This window comes from Arachis ipaensis, chromosome B9, assembly GCF_059453495.1.
Source record: "Arachis ipaensis isolate K30076 ecotype BB chromosome B9, ASM5945349v1, whole genome shotgun sequence".
NCBI lineage: Eukaryota > Viridiplantae > Streptophyta > Magnoliopsida > Fabales > Fabaceae > Arachis > Arachis ipaensis.
The window spans coordinates 7,737,748-7,755,335 of NC_142444.1; the positions used below are offsets into that span (position 1 = coordinate 7,737,748).

At 31.8% G+C, this 17,588-nt stretch overlaps 2 pseudogenes; both read right to left on the reverse strand.

Annotated features, from left to right (window-relative positions):
* LOC110266492 (uncharacterized) overlaps positions 1-14,962 on the reverse strand; it is a 36,049-nt pseudogene extending 21,087 nt beyond the window's left edge.
* A 204-nt stretch (positions 14,963-15,166) lies between these two features.
* Positions 15,167-17,347, reverse strand: LOC148543649 (uncharacterized; annotated as a pseudogene).
* Positions 17,348-17,588: the final 241 nt, after the last annotated feature.

Below are 17,588 nucleotides of genomic sequence, written 5' to 3' on the forward strand. Positions count from 1 at the left end.
ATTTTAATATATATTTTATATTAATAACTAATTTTAATATAAATATAACATAATTAAATTAAAAAAAAAAGGTGGGATATATACCGAAAGAAAGAAGGGTGATATACTAAGAGAGTAGTGCAGGTAAAGGCTAATAATATATAGGGTCCGGTAAGTGATTCCATTGCCTCTCTTTAGTCTTTACTTATTCTTCTTCTTTTTGTATTTTGATTCTTCACATCCTTTTCCTTTCTTTATCAAGAAGCACAAGAAATTTCTTGACTTCATACTTTTCCAATATAATAGTAAATTCATACTCTCTCGTCTCTCTTCATATTATTAAATAATATCATTATTTTTAGCATCGTACAAATTACCAAACAGATTAATAAAAAAATTAGTTGTTTTCAAAGTATCGCAACATATTTTTATAAATTTTGTGTGGGAGCTACCATAATTTTTTGTATTTAATGTGTTTTTTTTAAATAAATTATTTTTAAAAATAAAAGACTCAATATAAGAAAATAAAAAAAATGTAAGTCAATTTTAATTTTACTTTCTATGAATTTTAAATTATCCTTAAGTATATGTCCTACTGTAAAGTAGTAGAAAAGATGGATATGTAAGTAGTAAAATTTTTTTATATATATCATGATCTGTTCAAACAATTGCGATGGTCAATTAATTTATAGCAGATTCGGGTAAAGAGCACTAGAATGTTGTTAAGAAGATTTTGAGATACATCAAAGGAACTTCGAATGATGTATTATGTTTTTGAAGGATCGGAATTCATTGTCAATAGATATTTCGATTCAGACTTTACAAATGATCTTGATAAACGAAAATCTATTACATGATATGTTGTTGAGTTAAGAAATTAACTAAATTAATTAGTGATGACAAACATTATTTTTGGGTAAAATAAATAATTAGTGTTGAGTGTTAATAATGATATGTTGCTGATTATTTATTAAACATTGCAGGCCAAGACTTTGTCTAGCAGCCCAAAATGGAATAAAAATAAAACATCAAGGCTAATGAGCTGGTTAGTCAAGTGGAGCCCGATAGAAACAAAGAAATGAACCAACGAGCCAAGCAAATTAAACCTGATCCAAGCCCGTGTCCATCAATCCAAGTTGATCCCACCAAGCTTCTCATACAAGATAGAAGTCTTCACTCTCTCTCATTGCTCCCAAAGCAATGTTCTTCTCTCATCTGTCTTAGTCAAATCACAAACTCAGAAAAGTGAGAAAGAGAAAGAGAAAACTTCTTTTCTAAGGTGATCATCAAAGAAGCAAGAAAGAGAAAGTCCAATATTGAAACGCAGAAGTCTAATCAGCAAATTTAAACTATATCAAGCTTAGGTTAGAGGTAACCCATTTCCTTTTACATGCAACACACTTTCTTCTCTTCATCTTCAACTCTTTATATCTCCGTTTTGAACTATATGGAAAAGAGGATTTCTGTTCCTCTCTGCTGTAAATCCACGGTCTCAAACATGTCTTGGGGACCAAGTTGGTTTTCAAGAGCTCAGATCAAGTTGACCATTTGAAGACTCTTGTGGTTCCTGCTTTATGGCTTTCGGTCAAGATGGGGAAGTCAGAAGCAAAGTTTCTACTCTAAGGTTTATGAGAAAAAGTGAATCTGTGGGTTGGTGAAGCTCAAGGCTCAATGTGTTGACTTTGGAAGAAGAACCCACCAACATGCAAGGAGATAAAAGAAGACTTTCTGCTCATTCAGGAGCAAGGAGAGAAAACCAGTGAACCTGAGGTGTATGTTCTGAGAAGAGTTCTTTGAAGAAGTTCATCTAAGTGGACAGTGCTTCCTAATCAAAGGTGCATTCCGCCAGTATGAAGAATTGAATCAGAGGCTTGCTAATCTGGTTTTTCGCATGGCACAGAGGCTGTTGATGAAGTCAATCTCCTTCATGTTTTACAGATTGTGATGTACTTTTCTATGTTTATCTTTCTGTAATTTCTTGTGAGAAAAGGCATCGTGAGAAAGCTCAAGTAAAAGCCATGAGTGGAAAAAGGCTGAGTGATACACTTGAGAGAAAAGCCTAGAGTTATTTTCTGATTTCTTTAGGTATGTCTATGTCTTGTATCTTGTAGCTGTAAGGTATTCCTTTCTTAGTTGGGTTAGCACTAAGAGTGAATAGTTAGGTATTAGCATAGCCAATGTCAAATTAGGTTAGAACTTGAGTGTGAAAGGATTGGGTCAATCTTGTGAAATTGGTGTATGTAATACTGTTAACTATAGTGAAAATTCTTCCATAGTTGTGGAGGAGACTGGACGTAGGTTGCATAGCACAAGGCAACCGAACCAGGATACATGCTGGTGTTAGCTTCTCTCTTATCTGCTGTGTTCTGTTTTCTGATATTCATGAGATAAAAATAAATTGTCTCATAAATTTTCGTTGCTGAGTACAAATAGAATCAGAATTGAAAGTTTGTTTAAAAGGGTCATAACTGCAACTTAAAAGGAAGGCATAGATTCAACCACCCTTTTCTAAACTTACCACAACCTTCATATGTGTTCATACTTGCATGAGGAGTTGTGAGCTGATTATCTAAATTATAGACTGTTGTAGCTCTATCTACTATAGAAATTGAATATATGATAGCTACACAAGCATGCAAGGAAGCTATTTGGATCCAAATGTTAATGGAGGAACTCAGGTACAAACAATAGAAGATTTCTGTATACTGTGACAGTTAGAGTATCTTGCACATTGCAAAAAATCTTGTCTTTCATTCAAGAACAAAACACATTGAAGTATAGTATCACTTTGTTTGAGAAGTAGTAGAGAAAGAGAGTATAGATATGCAAAAGATTCATACTAAAGATAATCTAGCATATATCATTACAAAGTCAATCAATACTGATAAATTTAAATGATACATATCCTTCTATGACCTATTGAGTACATGAACAACATAAAATCGTGACACTTTTAATGCCAAAATTAATTTTAAAGAAATTATAAAATTAGTAAAGTTATTTTAGTAAAAAATTAAATAAAATAAAAGGATATAAATATGTATAACTTATAATCATAGAATTTTAATAGTAAAAAAAAGAATTATTTATCTCTAATTGATGAATGATTTATATTTAAAAAAATATATTTATAAATTGAACATTCTTAATTCAATTTAATTTGATTTATCTAACAAGAATAATAGTAATATTGAATTATATAGATCGTTTTTTATTTGAAATGTTGTCTTTTATATTTAGAAAAATATATTCTCCTTTTGTTAAAAAAGAGTATTATTATAAATTTTTTGCGATATAGAACAATTATAATTTTTTTTAAAAACTATTTTATATAAAATATTTAATTTTTTATCTTTATATTTTGCTGCATTATTTATCTAATTTTTAACCATTAATACCAAAAAATAAAAAATAAAAAAAATTACGAAAGTAGATGTAATCCCTATATAGAGAATAACCTGCTACTTCCATTAACCGCTCCATTAATATTTTGTTTGAACATGAGATCTATCTGCTACGACTTTTCAAATTTATAATAGTCGTCCTAATTATATTGAATCATTTTATTTACATTTAATTTATTGTTGGATCCTTATTCTTTGGTGCTTTCCCTCTGTCCATACTCCATATAATACTTTTCAATATTATTGGTCCCTTATAAATTAAATTCACAAGCTAATCATCATCAGTTTTCAAACTAACTTTTAAACAATTATTGTTGTAATATTATTTATTAGACCAGATATTAGTTTACACATTCATTATTTTCCAAATTCAACCATCCAAAATATAAAATCTAAACACAACTTATTATTACAAACACCCCATGTAACCAATTCCATGTTTTTGTAGGAACTATAGCTAACCAAATTAATTAGATTGTCATCAATTCAATCATGTTCAACGTGTGCACCATGTGCTGTCAAATAATAATTAGGTTACCGACCATGGACATGGTATAGATGTGGTAATTTAATTTAATTAATTAATTAAATTTTAGTTGTTCTAATTAATTAATTATTAATCTTAATTAGAATGAAGTAAGGTTTTGTGGTGGAGTATATAAGATGTCATTATAATTGGGTTGAATTATAAATGAGCTGGCTTGTATTATGGTAAACATAAATGCTTGCTGGTGATAAAATGTGGGACCAAATTTTAGGGGTCCACTTTTGGTTAGAAGCTATCCGGTTCACAGCTAATCACAAACTTAACTTGTAGTATGAACGGGTTGATTTAGATTTGGATTCAGTTAACTATTTTTTTCACAAGTTAAAATTGTATATTCAATTCAATTGTGTTAGGTTGTATTGGGTTATTATCTGGTTGAATTATTATTTAAAAGCTAATATATATATATATATATATATATAGTTTGATTTTAATATAATTAATAATAATAATAATATCATAAATAGATTAATTTCTTAAACAATAATGAATGGCAACAAATAATATAGAGAATGATTAATTTCTTAAATAATGAATATCAACAAATAATATAAAAAATTATTTTTTAAAAAGATAAACCAATATAACTTCATCATATTTTCTAGTTTTTTCACATCATGTTTTTTTGATATTGTCATCAGAACGAGAATAAATAAGTTCATTTAGGTAATTGGATGAGATTTTTGAAAGATCAAATTGAAAAAACTATAAACCCAAAATCGAACCTATAGTAATAATTAATTGGGTTAAATTTTGACTTAAAATGAATAATTAATTCAATTTATTTGGTTGGGTTTATTTTCTTGAGTTCTATTAATTATTGGTTCCTTATTAGCCATATTAATTAGTGAGAAATAATGAAAATAGATTTTCTCAATTTTTTTTTATATTTAAGGAAATAAAGTATGATCTTTCACTATTAATTTTACAAATAAGACTAAAAATAAATATAAAAAAATAATAAAAAATTAAATTAAACAATTAATACTATCCAATTTTTATTTTTTTTACTGGAAATAATCTACTCCCAGTAATAACGAGTAAGGCTTCTCACTAAACAAAAACTTATTTTTCCTTTGAAGTAGATTGAGAGTATATAATAGTAAAAGTAATTAAGATATTGAAGAAGTGAAAGCTTGGAAAAAGAGGTTCAAGTGCACCAAGTGTGAAGAATATTAAAGATCAGTGGAGGACAGAGCATCTAATCTCTAATCAAATAAAAACTTTCTCTCATCAACTTGCTTTGACTTTTGATCCATTTGCATGGTCCCATGTGAGACACTATTCGTTCATTTCATATGTATAAATAATATATTATATATGTATACATACAAAGTCTTCTTTTTCATATAATAAACAAATTTTAAGGCAAAAATAATAATTGATATGGAGAACATGGAGTAGTTTTCCTTTCATCAGGTACGTATCATGTAAATTCTGATGTACTTGCATTGCTACTTGCATATTTAAATTAAGGGAGGAGCGAAGATAATTAATACTAAAAAAATTTAGATTGCTTTAATAATTTATCTAAAGAGAGGTCGATATAATATATAGAAAAACATTATTTATCAGAGTAATAAGTCATAGTATAATATATAAAAGATTAATTAATTCACTAATAATATATAACATTTTATACTGTTCAATTATATTTATTTTTTAAAATAACTATTGATCGTCAATATAAAATATAATTATTTTTTATAACACAATATTATATAATTAGATGCATGTATAAAGCTTGCATCAAAATTAAATTTGAACAACTATTTCAAGTGAAGAATTGTAACAATTTTGAGGAAAAATACATGCATTAAATAATCAATCAGTAATTTTTTTTTAATAAATAGAATTCATTAGTAAACACCCACCTCCAAAAAAAAAAAAAGAAAAAATGTTAATTAAGTACCATTGAAGATAACTAACTATAAATAACCCAAAGATACAACATTGAATCAATTATATTCTAAATAATTAAGAAATGGTCTGCTCCTAAATTAAACTTAACTCCCCAGTCCCCCTACACCTAATTATGAAAGGCATTAGTACAGTCATGAAATTAAAGTTGAGAATAATGGAATTAAAAACACTCGTGAAAGGGATAAATGATGTTTGTTACATATAGTAGACCAAACTGTACTAACTAATATTTTAGGCAATTTATTATGAATCGAATTTTCCCTGTGAATGTGATTTGACCTTTTGTGTGGAATTGCCCTTTTTGTGAGGGTTTTATTTGTTTATATGAATTGTTTTGTACAAGAAAAGGACCAAATTCACCCGTGACAATTCCCTACTTTGAATCACGAAGATTGCATCATTTTCAATTGATTATGGACTTGAAAATGATCATTGCTCTTAAGCTATTGCTTCATTTTCAAGTTGGAAATTCTAAATTATCATGACATGCACGTCCCTTGTCTCAAAATTTTAAGTTTACAACATTATTTATTAATTCTAATAAACTATTAAACGATCAAAAGAGTCTAAATCTACATTCAATTTTAGCATTTTAACCTTTAAACAACATAAACTAGCCATAAAAACAAGCTGTAATTCGCAAGTCGACTCAAATTATTCGTAAAAATAAATGAGTCTAGTAGATAAAATAACAGCTCGTTTAAAAGCAGACTAATTTGGTTCGATTCGTATAACTCGCAAGTTAAATGGGTTCAGATTGAATGTGTACGAGTTGGTTCGTCTAACTCACTTTCTCCTCTTCTTTTTTTTTTTGCCATATGAAGTCTCTTTCTTGTTAAATAGTTTTTTAGATTTCAGTTATTTTTTATGAAAATATATATATGTATGATAATTTTTTTAATTTGTATAGATACCAGTAAAAAAATTGCTAAAAATTATACAGTATTTTAGAAAAACAATAAAACGAGTCAAACGAATCAATCTATTTAATTCGTTAGCTCAGATCAGACAAGTTGAATGGATTGTAATTTTGTTGACTCGTTTTAAATATAGATTTTTTTTTTTTTTTACTTGTCGCTCGTGATGAGCCAATTCGAACTGATCAGCCAACTTGTTTGATCGCTCTAACTAAAAGAAATGTTAATTAATTACCATCTCATACCTTAAAATTAATACTAAGAAATTAAAGAAATCTTAAAGAACACACAGAGTCTCTCCTTGCTTGAAACTTATGCATCACATGTTCCCATAACCGTTAACTTTAAACTTATAGCACACAATTGTCTCATACAAATATTCTACATTATGTATTATGTATATATAAAACGTGCTTTGTAAATTACTCAAACTTCCTCACAATTCACCAAACTTATTTTAGCTTTTTCATGTATGTATGGGAGACACACACACACTAATTCTTTGGTTTCACAAACAAAAATCAGATATGTATAAATCTTCACTTCCATTAACTAGTGAAACACATTATTTGCAATTTAAATTTTTAATCCATTGTTGTCCAACTTTAGCTTTCACCTAAAATGTATGGTAGTCCAATCAAATTTGTATATATATAAAAAAATTTTCAAGTGTTTTGGTACACTAGTGTTTCAGTGATTTTTAACCGTTGATCTCAATTATAAAAATATATATAATATATATAATTAAGACTAACGATTAAAATTTATTAAAACACTAATGTACCGATATACTTTAAAACTTTTCTATAATATATTTTTTTTTACCTAGAGGAAGATAGATATAATCCTTCGCTTCTAAATTAGTGTCACTTTATAGAAAAATTTAGGTTTAGCCGGCACTACTAATTAAGAAATAAAAAATATTATAAAATAAAATTCATAAATAAAATGGGTTGTTTACATCTTTAAAAAAAAACAATACCAAAATTAAAAAGGGCAATTTAATATTTCAAAAAAAAAAATCATAAAGACATACAATATAATATATAGTTGAGTAATTGAGTTTCTCCTTTTTTTTTTTTTTTTACTATATGTCGTCCCAAATTAGAGAGCACAAATTCGCACTTTCTAGCATACCAACTTTTAACTAAGTTTAGGAATCAAATGAAGTATGCATATGACACATAGCAATACATACACCACAAGTAACAATTTCTACTCCATTATTGAAGAAACACGTTGGTACGACACACTTAAATTATTTTTCATCATCTATTTTAAGCTTGCAAGATATATATTAATTAATATTTCCCTATATCTTGATTTTATATATTACCATTATAAGCTCTTCCAACTAGCTAGCAAAGCTTACATTTGTTTGGTACATTTAAAGGCTAATTCAATTCCTTGAAAGATATGAATCCCTAAAATCTCATCAGATTAATGAATTGTTTTCATACATGCTTTAATTTAATTACTCACCATTTTTCCATAATGTATATATATGATGCTAATTCTATTCTTGTAATAATCTTGTATAATATTTTTTTTTTCGTTTAAAATATTTGATTGCTTTTTTTTTTTTAATTAGCTTTCGTGTATAATATTAAAATTAATTTTCAGCAAGTCGCATGATTATTTATTTACTTTTATTGGGGGTGATAAAAAAGTTCTGGGCAGCACATAATTCAATTGGGATGTTATGTTTCACATTGTTGTTGTTCTGCCTCGGAAGTTTCCCATGCAATTTAAATATGCAAAGAATCAAAGTGTTTTATTTTTATTATTATTTTTGGTTTAATGAAAGTTGTTTTGAGCGAATCTTATCCATATTTTATTGCACAATTTTTTATTTTAATTTTAATTTTTTAATATCATGCAACCTTGAATATACATAAACGTATGTAAATTAGATTGCGTTTGTTCATAGAGACAGGATACTGAAATAGAGATACATGGCAAAATCATGTTAACATAGTTACATAGACAGAGACATTACTAAATTAGTATATTTTGTGTCCATCCTGACAGAAAGAACACAGACATATTAACAAGAGACACAACTTATTTTTTATTTTTTTATTATTTTGTTAATTTTGCATAATTATATTTTTCGTCTTAAATTTTTTAAATGAAAAAAAATAATAAATTAAATTTTCATAATTTGTTCTAATTTATCACAAAATAGAATACAAATATACAAAATTTTATGTCTTAATCTTTTATGTCTTATTATCTCAATGTATTATCTTATTATGTTCTTCGACACAAACGCAACCTAAACTTACGCCAGATTGCAATATTGCATTTTGGCCAATTAGACTAATTAATTAATTACCTCTTACGAATTTTGGTGAAATTCAATGTGATGAACTATTTACAAAACAATAAACATTGATCTTTATTCTTTTAGAATTTAAATAATTATTGTAGAAACTAAATTTACCTTCCTAAATTACTTTTAGTATATAGAAAAATGATAATGTTCTACATGTGATTTTTGTTGGCATGATCAAAATTGAAGCCACAATATCTTTTATTTTTCCATTTTCTAGAAAAATAAAAAGAAAAGCACCCAAAACAAACACTACTCAATTGATGGAAGGTGAGGAGTCACAGATCAAGACTTGATTTCTAAATCTGAACACAATATCACAATATACATATAATCAAGACGTGAAGAACCTTCCACAATATAAAGATTTATATTTTTGATACTCTAGAATATATAGTCCAGTTGTTGGGAAAACATGGAAAATGAAAGGGAGTTGAAGTTGCCAGGTTGGTGAATTGCAATGATGCATGCTTTGATGGGTGATTGAGTGAGTTAGTGATGAGTGAGTGGAACAAGTGCATGCAAATAAATTATTTTTTTATTATTATTCTAATAATGAGATTTATTTTCATTGCTTTGTATGTGGACTTACTTAGGAAGTTGTAACTAACAGAAATGCAACAATAAGAGATGATGATAATGTTTATATTTTCATTCATAAATCATAAAGCAGATTATATATTCGTTTGTTGTTCCTTTTTTCTCTCTTTTCCCTTTCTCCTCCCGGCAAGTAAACCATCAAAATCCTCTTTTTGATTTCTGAAAGTGAAAGGTTCCTTTCCCGATTCTTGTTCGTTCTTTCTTATCTAAGCTATAAGGTATAGAAAACATTTCAAGTGCACCGGAGAGTACCTGCACCAGTTATTTTAACCGTTGATTTCAATTAATATATATTATATATATTTTTTATAATTCAGATCAACGGTTAAAACCATAGTTATCAAAACCGAACCGGCAATCGACCCGGCCAAATTACTGGGTCACTGGGTTATTGGTTCAACCGGTTGACCCGGTCATAATTAAATAATTATATAATTTTTTTATATCAAATTAACTTATTTTTTAATTTATTAATTAATTAGTATCTATTATATTATTCAAATATATGTTAAAAAAATATTAATATTAATAGATGTCATATAATTATCAGTAACAAAAATATGTCATGATTAATAAAAAAAATTTTGCTTGTCTTTTTTTAATTTATTGATATTTAACAAAGTTTAATTTTTATTTTAATAATGATATAATTAAAAAATAATTAATATAAGAAAGAGTAAATATAAAATAAAAATAAATTAAATTAATATGAACAATTTATTAGAACAAAAAAATAAAAAATATATTAAATTTGCATGACTAAAAGAATTAATATATAAATTATTAATTAGGATATATCTAATAGTTAATAATATATTCATAAAAAGATAGGTTACAACACAAAATGTAAGTTTGTCCTAGTGGTAGCAGGCTCCCTTTATAACTTGACTGATGCAAGTTCGAATCCCAGCGCTGGCATATGTTTCAAATGCGTGCTGACATCATCGGGCTGTGTGATGACGCCATCGGATCAACCGGCCCGGTTCGAGCCTCGGGTTAGACCGGGTTTGATCGGGTTTTTCGGATTTGACCGGTTCGCATGCTTATCCGGTTAGATTGTTAATCCGGACCGGCTTATGGTCTGGTTCACCGGTTTTTCGGTTGAACCGGCCGATCCGGTCCGAGTTTGATAACTATGGTTAAAACAACTGGTGCACCGGTACTCCCGGTGCACTTGAAATGTTTCCTAAGGTATATATATATATATTTTTTTGTGACTAAATAGAAAAGAAAGAAAAAAAGAGACAAAACCAAATTAATTGGCTAGGGTCATATCTAAATCTATTAGATGTTGAAGCTCACTCCATGGTTGGCTCCAATTCGAGTGAATGTCCGCGACAGAAGCAGCTGCTTTAGCCATACAATCTGCAACACTATTTGCAGTCCTCTGAATTAAAAGAATAGAGACTCTCCAATTCCAATTCATAACCTCCTGTATATGCTTTGCCAAATCCCATTCCGGAATATCCTTACCAAGCATTCTTTGGTTTACCAAGAAAAGAGCTTCTAAACAGTCTGTTTCACAAATAACCTCACGAAATCCACTCTCCCAAGCAAGAAGTAAGCCTCTCCAAATTGCATACAATTCAGCAAAAAGAACACTGCACACTTCGACTTTCCCAGTGCAACCTTTCAACCAACATCCATCAGGATTGCGAATGATACAACCAAAACCAGCATAGCCAGAAGGAGGAAACCAACTAGCATCACAATTCAATTTAACAGAATAAACTGGAGGTGGAACCCAATGCAAACAAAGTGAAGGAGGAGACATAGATTGATGCATAGCAAAAATAGTATGAAACTCCCTTACTGAACTACGAATCAAACTCACCACTTTACTAGCACTCCATGAATCATCTGTATTAAATAAGTCATGATTCCTGCTTCTCCAAATCCACCAGATGGTCGAAAAGAAAAGAAAAATATTTTCACTCCTTGCACCTCTATAGAGCCAATCATGTAAATTCGAGTTATCTGAATACAGGCCTAAAAGGTTCCAGACCTCCTTGGCACTAGGGCACTCCCGAAGACAATGAAGAATTGATTCAGAACCATTCTGACATCGATGACAGGTGCTAGATAAAGCTAAACCACGACCCAAACGAAACTCTGCCGTAGGAATAGCATTATGAAGACTGAGCCAAATCAAGAACTTGTACTTCTCAGGAATATGCAGTCGCCATACCCACAACCAATTATCATGCTCATTCCAGTCAAACTTTCTTTTGGCTAGCCAACTGTACCCACTCCTAGCTGAGTAAAGTCTAGAAGATGCCACACCCCACGACCAACCCGAACTCTCTCCAGCATTCAAATCCGGATTATAAGCATTCAAACGCTGTTTGACATCTTCTGGAATGATAGAGAAAATATCATGGAGATTCCATTGACCATCTTTCCAAACGTCTCTAATAGTTAAATCAGAGTCAGATATATGTACAAAAGGGACATCTTGAGCAATTGGACCCTCAATACTCCAATTGTCAAACCAAAAAGATTGATCAAGTGACCCAACGCACCAAGAGAAGGCATCCTTAAGAGCACCAAAAGCCTTTGAGATACTCTTCCAAACATGAGAAGCATTGCAAGGGACAGGGCCATCTAAAACTCCCTCATTCCTCATATACTTCGCCCTCAATAGAGCAACCCAAGGCTTGTCCTGACAATGAAAAAGTTGCCACACCAATTTACCAAGTAAAGATATATTAACACACGCAGGATCTCTAACACCCAGGCCACCAAATTTTTTTGGAGTGATCACGGTCCTCCAATTAACAAGAGAAAGACCTTTACCATCAACTTGACCCTTCCAAAGGAACTGTCTCATCATAGAAGATAATTTATCGCAAACCCAATTTGGAAAAAAAGATACCTACATATGATAGACAGGAATGGATGCTGCAACAGAATTGATCAGGCAAAGTCTCCCTGCTTTATTTAGAAGCCTTCCTTTCCAATTAGCTAATCTTCCCCTCACCTTTTCAATCACCGAATGAAAAGAAGCCCTACTGGTACGGGAATGATTAAGGTTAACTCCAAGATATCTTCCTAAGTCCAAAGCAAAACGTATTGAAGAAACACTAGTAAAAATATCTCTTCTACGAGCAGTCACATTTTTAGAACAAAAAGCTTTAGACTTTTCAAGATTCACTTTCATGCCAGATGCCTTGCAAAAAATGTTAAGAGAATGCATGACCATTTGGACCTGACTCTTTGTAGCCTGACAGAAGAGTAAGAGATCATCTGCAAACATCAAATGAGAAAATTTTGGGCCACCCCTAGTGACAGAAACTGGTTTCCACACACCCTCGACCACCTTATGAGATATATAGCAAGCAAGTCTTTCCATACAAAGCACAAATAAGTAAGGAGACATTGGATCGCCCTGTCTAAGCCCCCTTCTAGGAGCAAAACTATCCAATCTATTCCCATTCCACATAATAGAAAGAGATGATGCACGAACACAAGTCATAATCAAATTAACAGTGATGATAGGAAAACCAAAAGCAATGAGAGTACTCTCCAAAAACCTCCAATCCACCCTATCATAAGCTTTTTCAAGATCAATTTTAAAAGCAAGAGTACCTTTCTTGGATTTTGTGTGCTTCATGAAATTCAGAATTTCTTGGGCCACAATAATATTATCAGGAGCACCACGACCCGGAATAAACCCTCCTTGTAAAGGACTAACAATATCTGGAAGAAAAGGCCGAAGTCGGTTAGTCAATACTTTTGTGATAATTTTATAAACAACATTACACAAGCTAATAGGCCTGAAATCCTTCATAAAGGTAGGGTTATCAATTTTAGGAATAAGCACAATCAGAGTTTCCATGATGCTAGGATTTAAGAACTCTCCCAAAAAAGCGCTCCGGACAATATTCCAAATCTCAGTGCCTACTATCTCCCAATATTCTTAAAAAAAATAAGCTTGAAAGCCATCTGGACCAGGAGCCTTAAAAGGGCTCATACTGAATACTGCTGACTTGACTTCCGCAAAAGAGACAGGGTCAATTAACCTCGCACAAGCCTCAGTACTTAGAGTGGGCATCGGAACATCCCCTAAACAATCAACCTCAACCTCTTCCGTTGTACCAAAGAGATTCTTGTAAAAAGAGAGAGCTTCTTCCTGGAGAATATCTGGATCAGTAGACCAAGACCCATCTCTAACATATAATCCATGTACTCTATTATGGTTTCTACGTACCAAAGTCTGAAGATGAAAGAATTTAGTGTTTCTATCCCCATACTTGACCCACTGCTCTCTAGATTTCTGGTACCAAAAAAGTTCTTCTTGCAACAAAAGCCTATTGTAATCTTCCCTCAGTTCAGCTTCTTTAATTCTCAGAGATAACACATCGGTAACCTCCAAACGCCGTTGAATCTGATCAATCTGATATTCCAGCTTATTTTTTCGCACAAAAATATTTCCAAAAATCTTTGAGTTGAAGTCCAAAGAAGCCTGTTGAACCATCTTAAGCCTTTCGGTAACGCCTCCAAACTCTTGATTCCAAGCCTTACTAATAACATGTTTATAAGAAGGATGTGTTGCCCACGCAGCTTGGAACCTAAAAGGACGTGAACCTTTCACTCTGGGGCTACCATGACAACGAACTAAAATAGGACAATGATCAGAATGAAGCCTGCTAAGAATTTCAGAATAACCCTCAGGAAACATTATCATCCACGCCTCATTAAATATAGCTCTATCCAACCTTTTAGCCAAGTCCCTGCCAGCCTGAACTGCTCTATACCAAGTATATCTCCTACCAGTCACTTTAAGATCAAAGAGCTCACAGTCATCTAGAGTAGTAGCTAATAGACTAGCTCTGTGAGAAGAAAAATAAGCACCTGTACTCTCATCTGGTGCCACAATCTCATTAAAATCACCAATGGCCATCCATGGTCTATTATGGCCTGAATTAATAGAACGCAAATGATCCCAAAGTATACATCTTTTTTCGAATTGAGGACTCCCATATACTGCACTACAAAGCCAAACTAAGTTACCCACACTCACTTTTACTGTGATACATTGGTCAATTTGATCAATAACCACACAAGAAGCATTAGCAATAGAAGATAGAAACCAAATTCCACCCCTGTGTCCTACTGCTTCCTCAATACCAACACAATGAAAACCTAACTTATCCCAAAAATTCTTCAAATTATTAAACATGGTATGAGTCTCAAAGAGAAAGAAGAAAGATGGTTTATATATTCTCACCAAATTTTTGCAATGCACACGGGCCATCTTGTTAGACGCACCCCTCACATTCCAAGCTATGATATTGAAACTATCCATAAAAACAGCAAAAAGAGAGCTCCAATAACAAACCCGAGACTCAACATGATGTCCCTGTCTTCGACGATCCTGCCTTTAATGGACTCTCAAGTTGCAGCCCAATTTTCTCCGTCAAAACTTGCACCATACCCGCCGTCGATGCTCCATCCTTATCTACTGGTGAATTCTGCAAAGAGTTTGGGCGAGGACGCTTTCGCACAGTGCCATTTGTTGTCTCACCTTGCTGCTGATGATGAACATTGTGCCGGGTCCCCGAAGAAGCCACACTAACCGGTTTTCCAATATTGATGCCCCTGCTTAATTTTACTTTGGATCCAGTTGCATGTATTGTACGTTGGTGATTAGGCCTTGTCCAAGTATTGGTAGCCTTGTTAGGAGTCTTCTTTACTTTTGGTTGGACCTGATGGGTGCTAAGAGAAGGCTTTTGACCCATTTTATACTTTCCTTTCCTAATCACTTGAGTCCAACCTTCCAAATCCTCATGTTGTGCATGGTCTACATGAACAGCATGCAAATCACTCTCCACCAAATCCGGGACAGTAACATTTACAGTCTCATCTCCAAGATTCTTACCAAAATGAAAACTTGCCTTTTCCACATGTACTGGATTTTTTGAATTTGAGCTTTCTGGCTGCTTTGCTACATCGCTGATAACCTTGGCATTAGTTCCTCCTCCTGCATTGCTGTCAGTCTTGCACACCTTCATATCATGACCAAACTTGAGACAGGAGCCACAAATAAGGTGAAGACTTTCATATTCAACCTCATATTCAACACCTTCAACAAGAATATTCTTAGTCACTGGCAATCCTAAATCTATCTGAACACAGGCTCGAGCATATCGTCCTCTTTCAGCTAATTTTGTTGCCAAATCAACCTTAACGGGAATGCCAACTGCAGCCGCAACACGGAGCATTGCATCTTCTTGGTAGCACCAAATTGGTAATCCGGAAATTCTAATCCACACTAAAGTTGCTCCAAAACAGTTTTCACTTGATCTAAACTCTTGATCCCAAGACTTCACAGCCACATAATTTTCCTCGATCATCCACGGACCTCCTAAGAGAACCTTTTCTCGCTCCTCAGCTACATCAAACTTCACAAGAAAGTAGTCAAATCCCACGTCCAATAAATCAAAACCTCCCTTAATCCTCCATACCGTTCGGAGTTTATGAGACAATGCAGTGTAGCTATAGTGTTTACCTAGCACCTTAATCACTATAGCATCCTTATAAGGTTCTGCCAAGCAATTCTTAGCTTCTTGGGTAAACGTGACACTCGGTGGCAAGAGATCTCCTTGCTTCCCAGAAACTACCGCAATGTTATCTCCCGATAGAGTTTCAACAAGTGAAAAAGTTTTAGCAATCTTGGAACCCACAACTTTGTCCCTAAAAGAAACCTTCAAAGGCTTAGAAACCCCTCCCGAAATATGATCCTCCTTTTCCCCTGATGCAATCCCTCCCCCGCTCTCCCCCTTATCTCTTCCGCCGACATTACCGGCTGCCTCACCGTGTTTCACCCTCAAAGTCTCTTCCCGCTCACTTCACTGCTCATCTTCCTAAGGTATATATGAGGTTACCTAAGCTATATGGTAGAATAATAATACATGAAAAATTTATTAAATTAAAATTAAAAATAAATTTTGATGCCAAGTGTAACGTGCATCCAATCTCGTAACACCACATTAGTAAAAATAACTACTTTTTTTATATTAATTGCGTGAATGGTTATCTAACAGAACGGTTATGATTGCACGACTGTGTAATTTTATACCGTCAGTCCATCGAAATTAAACTCTTAAAATTATTGTATATACTTTTTTATTTTGCATATTGAGTTTATATATAGGATTTTTTAATATTAGATGGGAGATAAAGTTTATAAATTTTGGAAATATTTGGTAACAAAAGAAAATCAGCCAAAAACAGGCATAACTTGCCTTATGTAGCATTCATTAATTGTTACGACAATTAATTAATGTTAAATAAGACAAAATTTAGCTGTTTTTTTGTCTACCTAGCATTATCCAAATTTTATAAAAACTTTACACTTCTATTCAGTGGTGAAGACAGTGCATATGAAATAAAAGTGCATACAAATAGCATTACTCAAATTAAATTGATATTTGAAGTTTTTTATTTTAGGGAACAACAATACAAATTAAATATGTAAGAGATAGTATATTAATTAATCCATTTCAACTCCATCTCATTGAAAGTGTTCTCATTTCTATTTTGAGAATTATGGCACTATTGAATCCATAGTCTAATAATTAAATTAATTTTCGCATCATAGTTTTTTATTCCCTTCAATAGATAAGGTACTTTTATACATCGTGAAAGAAATTTTTGGAGTTTATTCTTCAATGCTTTAATTTCTTTCATTTTTTGGGATTTTGTCACAAATTTTTGCCACTTTTGGTTGTTTATTCAAGTGGAATGAAATCTGCAGTTTGTAGTGACATTATAATAAAATCTAAGACCTATATATGGAGAATATTGGGTAGAGAATATTTCTGTCCTTTTGTCTCAAAATATCATAAATGAAATGATTCTGAAGGTGCGGTTATCAAAAC